The 11,317-nt window shown below is 37.7% G+C and overlaps 1 pseudogene across 1 annotated transcript in view; it reads left to right on the top strand.

Annotated features, from left to right (window-relative positions):
• The window catches only part of LOC103608801, a 60,025-nt pseudogene extending 50,082 nt beyond the window's left edge, over positions 1–9,943 (top strand). Inside the window, exons 4-5 of the transcript XR_552092.1 lie at positions 2,783–2,893; positions 9,803–9,943. The product of XR_552092.1 is annotated as a potassium voltage-gated channel subfamily KQT member 5-like (transcript). The remainder of the gene's footprint in view (positions 1–2,782; positions 2,894–9,802) is intronic.
• The last annotated feature ends 1,374 nt before the right edge of the window (positions 9,944–11,317 follow it).

Raw genomic sequence — 11,317 nt, 5'->3', positions numbered from 1 at the left:
TTGCCGGACACACACACAAAAAAAAACCATTATTTGAAAAACAAAACTCTTCAAAACCTTCTCTTTTTCATTATCATATTGTTATTCCCCTTGAAATTTCCAAGTCATTGTTGGCTTAGTGTTTCCCTTCACCCCAGACAATCAATAAATGTGTTTCTATTGAACTTTCTAAACATGTCTCTTTACTTCCCCTCCCACACATTCTCTTATCTGGTCTCCTCACCTCTCATTTCTCCCTGTTCTAATATATTCTGTACATTTGCTGCCATAATTTCAGTTTCTAACAGCACTATTCTGATCACATTGTACACACTGCTTTAAAAACCTATCGCTGGGCCGGCCCGGTGGCGCACTGCTACAGTGCGCCGCTTGTGAGCGCGGCGGCGCTCCCGCCGAGGGTTCAGATCCCACATACAGACCGGCCACTCACTGGCTGAGCGAGGTGCGGGTGCAACACCGAGGGATGCGATCCCGTTGCCGGTCCCGGTCCGGTACGGGCGTGACACTGAGGGTTGCAATCCATTGCTGGTCACGAAAAAAGACAAAAAAGGAAAAAAAAAAANTATTGATACTTCTATGAATAAAAATGATCAGAGTAAGGACTTAGGGAAACATTGGCAGGGAACTGTCTTAAATAAGGTAACTGGAATGGTCTTTCTATGGAGATGACAATTGAACAGGTACTGAATGGAGACTTGGGAGTAAGAAATCTAGAAAGGGATCAGCAAGTGCAAAGATCCTGAGGTGAGAAAGAACTTGGTGTGCTGATGAACAGCAAGGCAGGTGTGGCAGAAACAGAATGAGACAGAGAGTGATAGAAGACCATATCTGGGAAGTGGCAAAGGCCCAATCATGCAGAACCCCGTGCAGGCCATGCAGGTGAGCTGGGACTTTGTTCTAAGGGATGTGGGAAGGCCCTGGAGTATCTGGACCATGGGAGGGACGTGATACACTCACCATTTTTCAAAGACACTCCCTGACCTAGCTTTTGCATGTCTAGTTAACCTCCTCTTCCACTAATCCTTTTCTTTTTTTTAATTGTAAATTGACAAATTATGTATTTATGGGGTACAAAGTGACATTATAATTTATGAATACAATGCGGGATAATTAAATGAAGCTAAGTAACATATCCATCACCTCAAATACTTATTTTTTGTGGTGAGAACATTTGAAATTTACTCTTAGTGATTTTGAAATGTACGATACACAATTATTAACTGTATTCACCACACTGTGCAATTGATCTCAAAAAAGACCTTATATCTCCTGTCTGACTGAGGCTTCTGTCCTTTAATCATCATCTCCCCATTTCTCCCACCCCTCAGCCTCTGGTAACCACTATTCTACTCTCTGCCTCTATGAGTTCGATTGTTTCAGATTCCACATGTAACTGAGAATATGCAGCATTTGTCTTTCTGTGCCTGGCTTATTTCAGATCATCTCATTAGATACAGAAAAAGCATATGTCAAACTTTAACATCCTTTCATGACAAAAAAAAAAAAAATAGGTAAAGAAGGAATGTACCTCAGCACATAAGGACCATATATGATAAGCCCACAGCTAACATTATACTCAGTGGTGAGAAATTAAAACCCTTTCCTCTAGAATCTGGAACAAGACAAGGATGCCCACTCTTGCCACTTCAATACAGTACTGGAAGTCCTTGCCGGAGCTATTAAGCAAGAGAAAGAAATAAAAGGCATCCAAATAGGAAAGGAAGAAATGACACTGTTACTGTGTGCTGACAGAACCAATCAACAAATTGAGTAAAGTTGCAAAATACAAAATCAACACACAAAAAATCAGTAACATTTCTAAACACTAACAGCAAACTTTCTGTAAAAGAAATCAAGAGAACAAACCCAGTTACAAAAGCTACAAAAAAATAAAATACTTAAGAATAAATTTAACCAAGGAGATGAAAGACCTGTACACTGAAAAGTACAACATTAATGAGAGAAATTGAAAAAGCCACTAATCTTGTTCAAATCCATCATGCTCTAGCCCAGCTGAAAAACTTTTATTTTCCAGAATCTACCTATTTGTTCCCACTGCTGTGCAGCTGGTCACCTGTTTCCCCTCCCTGCATCACTCTCTTTACTATTTCTGCCTCTCAGAATGTTACTTCTCCTTCAAAGCCTAAGTGTGATGAATCTCCCCGATAAAGCCTTCTTGACTCTTCAAGCCAATAATAATCAATCTGTTCCTTTAATTCCCATAGCAGGTTATTTGTGCAGCCACCGTAATACTTGTCTCACCCTATTTTATGTTTTAATTATTTGTGTGTGACATGTCTCCCTTACTACACCATAAATATCTTAGGATAAGAACGATGTACCTCTCCTTTTTGTTCCACTACAAATTCTAATATGTGCATTACACACACCAGATCTTCAGGAAATGCCTGCCAAGGTAATGAATGGACAGCCTTAATTAAGATAAATTATTGTTTTGTGTACTGATCCAGTCCTAAATCCATGGTGCTATTATTTCTGTATCGGTGATGGTTATCCACTTACTTAAATAACCTTCCTTTGAACACACTTAGAAAAGATTTAAAAAACTGTGTTATAAGAGAAGAACAAGTATGTAGGTTATTCCTTTTCTTAAACAAAGAGAAGTTCTGTTATGCGTCATGGAAAATTAAAACACAGTAATAAAATGCGCCAAGACTTGTTGAATAATGATTTAGTGGAAAAGTTGCTTTGCCTCCTGTGCATAGGTCCTAACTTTCCTCTCAAGTACTTAAGCTGCATGTTCTATTTATTTTGTTTTTAGATTACATTGACAACTATTGGCTATGGAGACAAAACTCCCCTAACTTGGCTGGGAAGATTGCTTTCTGCAGGCTTTGCGCTCCTTGGCATTTCTTTCTTTGCACTTCCTGCCGTGAGTATCTTTGCAACAATACAGCAGTTTAAATTAGGTCTTACAAGTTTACTAGAGTGAGTTCTCACAACTTGGTATGCTTGGGAACATATCTTTATCATTTACAAATGTAACTGTTCTGATATAATGTTGACTTTTCTAAATATATCTAGTTGGATAATTTATGAAATATGGTCTTCCCTTGGGGACACTTCACCTAAGACCTAAACACTAGCTAGGTCTTTATGACCAAATAATAATTCAGATGGCATCACCTTTCATTCAACATACTAGTAATTCATTTAAAATATTTGTAAAGATTTAAAGATATCTTCTTTTTAATCCGATCACTCCAATTTGGTTTATAATGTGTGCTACCAAAGAGATGGATGTGCACAAGTGGAGTATTTTCTTCTTCAGATCCATTCGAGTGAAAAGCATATGACCTTAAAGGGTTTTAAAAATGTGGGATGATTTATTCTTTGTGTCATCATTGATTTTCCTCAATGAACAGTTTCTGCATCTTATTAAAATGAAGAGCACATTTATCTTCCCCTAAGCTTCTGATTATTCTCTCCTTAATGGATGAAGCTTGCCTTTCTGGTCATTTTATCCTCTTGATTCTTTAAAGGCAACTGGTCAAAATAATAGAATCTGCCCCCATCCCAAAGCTTTCACTTTTGCCCACTGTACCCAAGGTGGGCTGAGGGAGACATCGAAAAGGAGTGTTAAGGCAGTGGCAGCAGGTGTGCTTAAGAGAAATAGCCTTGGCCTTGCACCAGACACAAGCCAATGCTGTGGCAAAACCCCTGAGAAGCAGAGGCCCCAGAGCACCTCTCCAAAGGAAGCCAAGGGATGGAGAGGTCAGATAGGGACTTCCAGCACCACAGCTTTTAGCTCACAGGGCTCCTCCTCTGCCTGTTAACGAGTGCAGAGGATGCTCTGTGCCCAACTCCATATTCATCAGCTGGTTCTGCCCCAGAGCACTCAAAATCACAAAAGACCAAAAAGACCATGCCTATGCTTGAGCATTCGACCTCAGTATGAATTCTGTTTTCGTCACATATTAAGTTCGTGACTGTGTTCTTTTGCTAGGGCTGCTGTAACAAGGTACCACAGACTGGGTGGCTTAAACAATACTAATTATTGTCTCACAGTTCTGGAGCCTACAAGGCCAAAATCGAGGTGTTGCAGGGTCAGTTCCTTCTGAGAGCCGTGAAAGAAGGATCTGTTCCAGGCCTCCTCCTTAGCTTGTAAATGGCTGTCTTCATCCTGTCTTCGTTTCATCTGTGTCCAAATTTCTTCTTCTTATAAGGACACCAGTCACATTGGATAAGGGCCCACTCTAATGACCTTATATTAACTTGATTACCTCTATAAGAACCCTATCTTCAAATAAGGTCACATCCTGAGGTGTTAGGGATTAGGACACCAACATCTGAATTTCAGAGGGACACAGATCATCTCAAACAGCAATCTTGGGCCGGCCTGTGGCTCACTCGGTAGAGTGCGGTGCTGATAACACCAAGGCCCCGGGTTCGGATCCCATATAGGGATGGCCGGTTCACTCACTGGCTGAGCGTGGTGCTGACAACACCAAGTCAAGGGTTAAGATCCCCTAACCGGTCATCTTTAAAAAAAAAAAAAAAAAAATAGCAATCTTGAGTATATTTCTTCATCAATATAATGGAGAAAGAGTTATTGTGCCCAGAGAAATTTTGTAAAGACCAGTGTGGTAATGTAAGTCAAGTACTTGTTATGAAGAAAACATTCAATATAATGTCCCTTTACCGGTATGAATCTAGAGACACCTGCTTCTTGGTGCAAAATGATGAAAACAAAGAGAGTCAAAAAAAGTCTCTTATCCAAAGTCAACTCATCTGACAACCTCAACAATCCAGAACAGAGAAGAGACTCACTCAATAATCAGATTCCCTGCAGGAAAATACCTTTAGAAATAGTAAAATGCAGTCTTGGGGTTTTCCCCAAAATAATGGCACAAAATACCTGCTGCTTTTGTATTTATATTTATCCTGAAGCCATGTATATAGCAACCTCTGTGATCCAGCAAAAACTACAAATGAGTAAGTAGCCAACCTCTGGGGTGTTAAAACAGACAATGATGTAGGTGCGCCTCATAGGAGCTCTTGAGACCTAATTCATAACCTGGTCTTAGAGAAGTTTCTGATAAACTGACCTACGTAGTTTCACAATTCTTTGAAGATCATAGACAGCAAATGTAAAGGGAGGCTGATAGAACAAACACTACCACAGGAGGATATGGTGAAAGACTAACAGCGAGGGAGGGAAAGGAAAATATGTAAGAAACAAGCAGACATAAGTGCTCAAATTGTGTAAAGACCTGGGCCAGTTAGCTTTAGTGTCAGTCCACCTCTGGAAGCTGACTTCATCCGACACAGGGAAATACTTGGTCCCCGTGATGGAATTCTAGACCATCACAGGGAGTTAAACTCTGTGGCCGTGGCAAGCAGACATAAGTGCTCAAATTGTGTAAAGACCTGGGCCAGTTAGCTTTAGTGTCAGTCCGCCTCTGGAAGCTGACTTCATCCGACACAGGGAAATACTTGGTCCCCGTGATGGAATTCTAGACCATCACAGGGAGTTAAACTCTGTGGCCGTGATAGGTTACATGTCAGAGACTATGTAGTTATTCTTGGAAGTGTTTCCAATAAAGTGATTACAATTTTTTATATGCAAATTAAACTAACACGTGTTGGAAATCTGAAAAATTTGCTTGCACAGAACAGAACATTTCCTAACAATGCCAAGAAAAGTAGCCTCTATTATGGCTCTTTTTACTACAACCTCACAGCAGGTGCTGAGTTTTTATATATTGAATGAAAGACTAAATGATTGATATATATCTTAAGAAAAAAAAAAAGAAATGTCTCTGGAAATATCACCATGTCCTGTGCACCCACTGGCCAAAGTGTTGTTCTATTGAAATTTAGAACACATTGGCATTTTGCTGAGAAAATTAGATGTGGATTTATAGGCTACTCTTGTCTGGGGTTCCTCCCACCCAGGAAACTTGAGGACCAAGAAAGAAAAAAACCTTTCCCCATTTTACCCTCAAAAGAACGTTTCCCCATTTTTCCTCATTTTAGTCCTCCTGCAGGAGGACTGTCCTACACATCACAGATTCACACAGGCCACACTGCCCAAGCTCCACCAGAGGGTCACTTCCTCTGGGGCCCACTCCATCCTTGGGCTATTGAGCTGGCAGAGGTAGCCCCACGTCCTCTGTGTCACCCTGATGAACAGGTCTTTCTCCTCTTTAGACCACTCCCTTCCTTCCGGCTAAATAATCCTGCTAAGGATATCTTCTTATTGATAATGAAATTGAGTTTTGTAAACATGGAATTCCTTGAGACATCTAGCTAGTAGATTCAGTGCAAAGACTCATTCTGTTTAACTTAAGATGTTAACCATTCAATAAATAAATGTTAGCCACTGTAATCATTAGCAATGCTAACAAATGTAATTATTGTATATAATAAAATATTAACAACTGTTAAAAAAAAGTATCTTTCAGCATAGCCTGTTTGCCATGTGTGGGGTACAAATTAGGCTCATTTAATCTGGAAAGTAACCAGGAGTAAATATGTTTACCAAAACATATTTCCTATCTAATTGGTATTTATTTAGGACTTCTCAGCATAGTACAAAAACTTAAAACCTAAACATTTGAATCTTCTTACCTTAGAAAATTAATCAAAGCAGAACTCAGTTTCTAAAAATTTGCATATATTCAAAGACTAAGCCATGTTGTGTGTTGTGTGTGTTATGCATACATATAATAATAGACTTAATTTTAACAGACTTGTATTTAGGTGCATTGAGCTGTGTAGTAAGAGAAAGGTGGAAGAAAATTGGAATGGAGCCATAATGAGACAAAGAGCAGGTCTGGTTTAATAACTACTGTAATGCACGGTCTGCTGCGAGAGATATGTAGCAAACATTTGCTATCTACTAATATATGTTTCTATGCAATGCCAATGTGATTTTAAGCACATTTTAGTTAGTTTGGAAGATGCTAAATTTGTGCTATGTAGGGCCTGTCTTCATTTTCCAAAAGGTATTTAACTCTGAACCTCATTCACATAGTAAGTGCTCAAAAGTGGTAGCTATTGCTGTTAATTCAGTGTCTACAAAATCTGAATTATGTTCCATATGAGTGGATTATACACACATATGCGCATAATATATGTACGTATAATACAAAGATACTTCAAAAAGTTCGTGGGAAGATTTGTATTATCTTTCCTAATTGACTTTAAATAGCAGGAAAAAATTAGGAGTTACAAATGACTGGAGTTAATCTGGATTTGGAGATGGAGTGCCATTTTTTTTCTATAAGAACCTACTTTATTACTTAGAAAATCAGAAACACAGGTTTTGGCAGTGGTCACAGCACCTAATATTCTTATAATTACTTACACTCCCTGTACCTGCTTCCTCTCACATTATATAAATGTACTGATTCTTGACTTGGTGCATTGCAGAGTTATGAAAATTTATAGCATAATACCTGTGAAAATTTTCCAAAATGAAAATCCTATACCAACGTATAAAAGTATCATTATTTTTCAAACAAATAAAAAGGAATTTAAGAATTTAGATGTTGAACTTAAACCAATAGTATAGAATATAATTTTATTCTGTTCTAGTCATAACCTAGCAACATAAAGACTTAACTAAATTACCAAGGGCTTGAGCATATTTATATGAGGTACTTCAAAAATGTCATGGAAAGATTCATATTATCTATTAATTCTATTTTTCACAAATGTTTGGAAGTACCCTCATATTCACAGACCACTTTTGATTTTGAACTATCAAGGTCTGTCCTGTCTTTATATTTCCTTGTAACCCTAGTATTGAGCAAGTTTATTTAAATGAGCGCCATGGTGGGTGAAAACTATCCAGTTGTAAAATGGTGTAATAATTCACTTACATATAACATTATATTGCATTATATTATTATATTGCATGTGCATATACACTTAGTAAACCCTTTAACTTGTATAAATCTTTTCATTAAATTAGACTTTCACACTTGTGGAGAGCCATTTTTATAACCTCTAAACGGAGGGAAATGTTGTTTAAATCTACAACCCAGACCATAGAGACCAATTTTTTATAAAGCTTATATACACTTAGTAAACCCTTTAACTTGTATAAATCTTTTCATTAAATTAGACTTTCACACTTATGGAGGGCCATTTTTATAACCTCTAAACAGAGGGAAATATTGTTTAAATCTACAACCCAGACCATAGAGACCAATTTTTTATAAGGCTTTGTTTGTGCATTCCCAACCTATGTGAGGCGGAGATCTCAGACAACATGAGACTGTCACTGAAAAAGAGATGGAAAACAGAACCTACAATGTAATTTCTAATTTCATGGTACAGTCATTTACACTAATTAATAATTCACTAGATCATTGCTCATTAATAGCAAATAGTATTATTATATAATTATTTTAAACATGATTGCATTACTTATTGTCTGGTTATTGTAACAGATGCACTCAGAATTGTGCAACCCCTAGATAAGAAGGAAGGCTAAAGGCCATCTAGAGCTCAATATCACAGCCAAGTTGTCATCCAGCCAAGACTTAACACCTCCTAAAGATGAAAAACCCACCACCTCTCCAGGCAGCCTATAACATCTTTTGCTTCAAAAAAATATGAAGAAAAGAAAAACAACCATTCCTTACCTGTGGCAAATACTGACTTACTGCTTATAAAATGCTCATCTTTAACCTAAGGATTAGATTCCTTGAAGTTTAATTAAAAGCTAATCATTTGTAGCTAGCAAGTAAAATGCACAAACTTGAAAGCAGTGGAGCTTCAAATCCTATGCCCATAAAGTCAAGAGTTAGAGACAAAGCCCAGAGACTGAATTTAGCAAGCACTGAAAGCCAACCCCAGGCTGAGACAAAGCTGCTTGATTTCACAAATGTTAGACCAAAGCAAACTGAAAAGAGGGGGGAACATCAAAGAGCCAGAATTTTGGTGGATCAGATGATAAGCAGAAGGTAAGCAAAGTAATCAAAAAACTAATGTAAACATAGGAGGAGATACTAATCTTACCAACACCAAAATCTGAATAGGTGAGACAAAACCAAGAAGGTAAGGGATGCTGAAAGTGTGGGATTATAACTGAGGAGAGTAGGAATGTTTTCTGCAGTGACCCATGCTCTTGTCTTCACTCTACAAACAGGCAAAATGGAAAACCTTCTACTGTATATCTTTAAAACTGAGCATCTGTCTCAGCTGGATAACTGTCCCCCTCTCCCTTTTACTTTTACTTTGACAGGTGTAGAATTATAGCGCCATGAAGGACTACAGCAGGGACAGATTTTAAACACTCCCCTCTCCTCTATTTTATGGATGGAGAAAATAAAATTTCAGAGTTTCATTGAAGTGCTAGAAGTACTCCCTTGTCCACAGCAGCAAGACTTTAACTCTCCCAAATTTAAAATCCAGCTTGGTGCAAAACCAGAATTCATGTCCTCCAAATTCCATCCCTGGGTAAGACCAGTCACTCTAACTTAAGCATAAAGAAATGTCATGGAGAAAGCCACACAAAGAAAATTTTTTTAATTGTGATTTTTATTTATAATTATGGTGCCTTTTACTATACCACAAGAGAATAAATGGTGATGCCTAATTGATTTACAAAAGAACAGAAGTGTTATAAATATTGACCAACAACTTGCCATTGGCTGATGGTACTATAATAGATATAAACGGTATTTGTTTTAATAAATCTATGTTTGTGGACAGGTGACATACTATTTGTCTTCTCTTAGACCATTTTAGAGTTTTTTTAATATTTGTATTATTTAACAGTGCTTTTGAAATTTTTTTAAAGTACTATTTTTGTCTTTTGTTCCAGGGCATTCTTGGCTCAGGTTTTGCATTAAAAGTACAAGAACAGCACCGCCAGAAACACTTTGAGAAAAGAAGGAACCCAGCTGCCAACCTCATTCAGGTAAATGTCAATGTAATAGGTAGATGGCAACATCTGTCTCCATAAGTACTTGCTGGGTCATTTTCTAGTCTCTGCACTTCATTGCTTCGTAGATGAAATCGGAACTTAATGTACAGTCTTGGATTTGGTCAGGAGTTTCCGTCTCCCAAACAGAAAAGTATATATTTTCAGCAGTGTACATGCATTGTTCAGATTAATTAACCATGTCAGCAAGGCCATGCAGAGGTCAGCTCCCAGAATGACTAATATGTCTTATGAATTACTTGGCGAAACATAATTGATTAAGCGATGGAGCAGAATATGGCATTGTTCCCTGCATTATAATTACTTTCTCCAGCCAGATGTATAAGACTGTTCTGAAGAACAACATATTTGTTCAGAATGTCAAAGTTTAGTACCTGTGGAATTGCTTTTAATGCCATCTAGGGCAACAACTTGAAATGTTCATCCTATTTTGAGAGCTGGTATACACCAGTACATAATACATCAATGCTTGAGAATGTGAAACAGTACCTTTTAATGCCATCTAGGGCAACAACTTGAAATGTTCATCCTATTTTGAGAGCTGGTATACATCAATACATAATACATCAATGCTTGAGAATGTGAAACAGTAAGCATATTATTTGAAGCTAGCTCCTAATATAGAGGTCATTATTTAGCATTTCATTTTGTTTTNGCATATTATTTGAAGCTAGCTCCTAATATAGAGGTCATTATTTAGCATTTCATTTTGTTTTCAATAACTCAGGATTTGTTTCAGCACTAACAGGAATGCTTCTCCTTTTGCCATTCATATCTTTTGGGAGTAGAACCATCCTAGACCCAGGTTAAGAATCACAAAATATTTATTTTGCTAGCTCCATAATGAGGAGTTGTCATTAAATTATGGACAAGATAATTCTACAATCTAAAGTTTCTTCCCTTCCTTCCAGGCAGTAGTAGCTTCAGAACTTCTAACCTATAGGGACTTGGGATGGCGATCCAAAGCACAAGGAGACTTGTCTTTATGCTGAGTAACAAGCACGTTTTCTTAGTTTAGACTGTATGTTTGAGTGGGTGGGTTGGTAGGAAATAATCACCATGAACCCTATCCTTGGCCTTTCTCTACGGCCATGGTATGCGGTACCTCAACAGAAACGAAGCTAGGGATTCAGTTATACAGTGAAGAAGATCTATTTGTAGCTAATGACTAAATGAAGATATTAAGTTTTACATCAAGCTATTCTGCAACTATTGACAAGAAAATGGACCTTTGGGCATGACTTCCAATGCAAACCACTGAGATTCTCTATTTTTTCATTTTCCAGGTTTTAATAAAAGAACATTAAAGAGAAAGTACATTTTATTTTCTTAAAGGAAAAGATTCCCTAAGTAGTAGGAGTTGATGATCTGATGCCAGTACTCTCACTTATATGT

Source organism: Galeopterus variegatus, unplaced genomic scaffold, assembly GCF_000696425.1.
Source record: "Galeopterus variegatus unplaced genomic scaffold, G_variegatus-3.0.2 Scaffold8866, whole genome shotgun sequence".
Taxonomy (NCBI): Eukaryota; Metazoa; Chordata; class Mammalia; order Dermoptera; family Cynocephalidae; genus Galeopterus; species Galeopterus variegatus.
The sequence above is the reverse complement of the archived record's forward strand: the minus strand, read 5'-3'. Positions and strand labels throughout refer to the sequence as shown.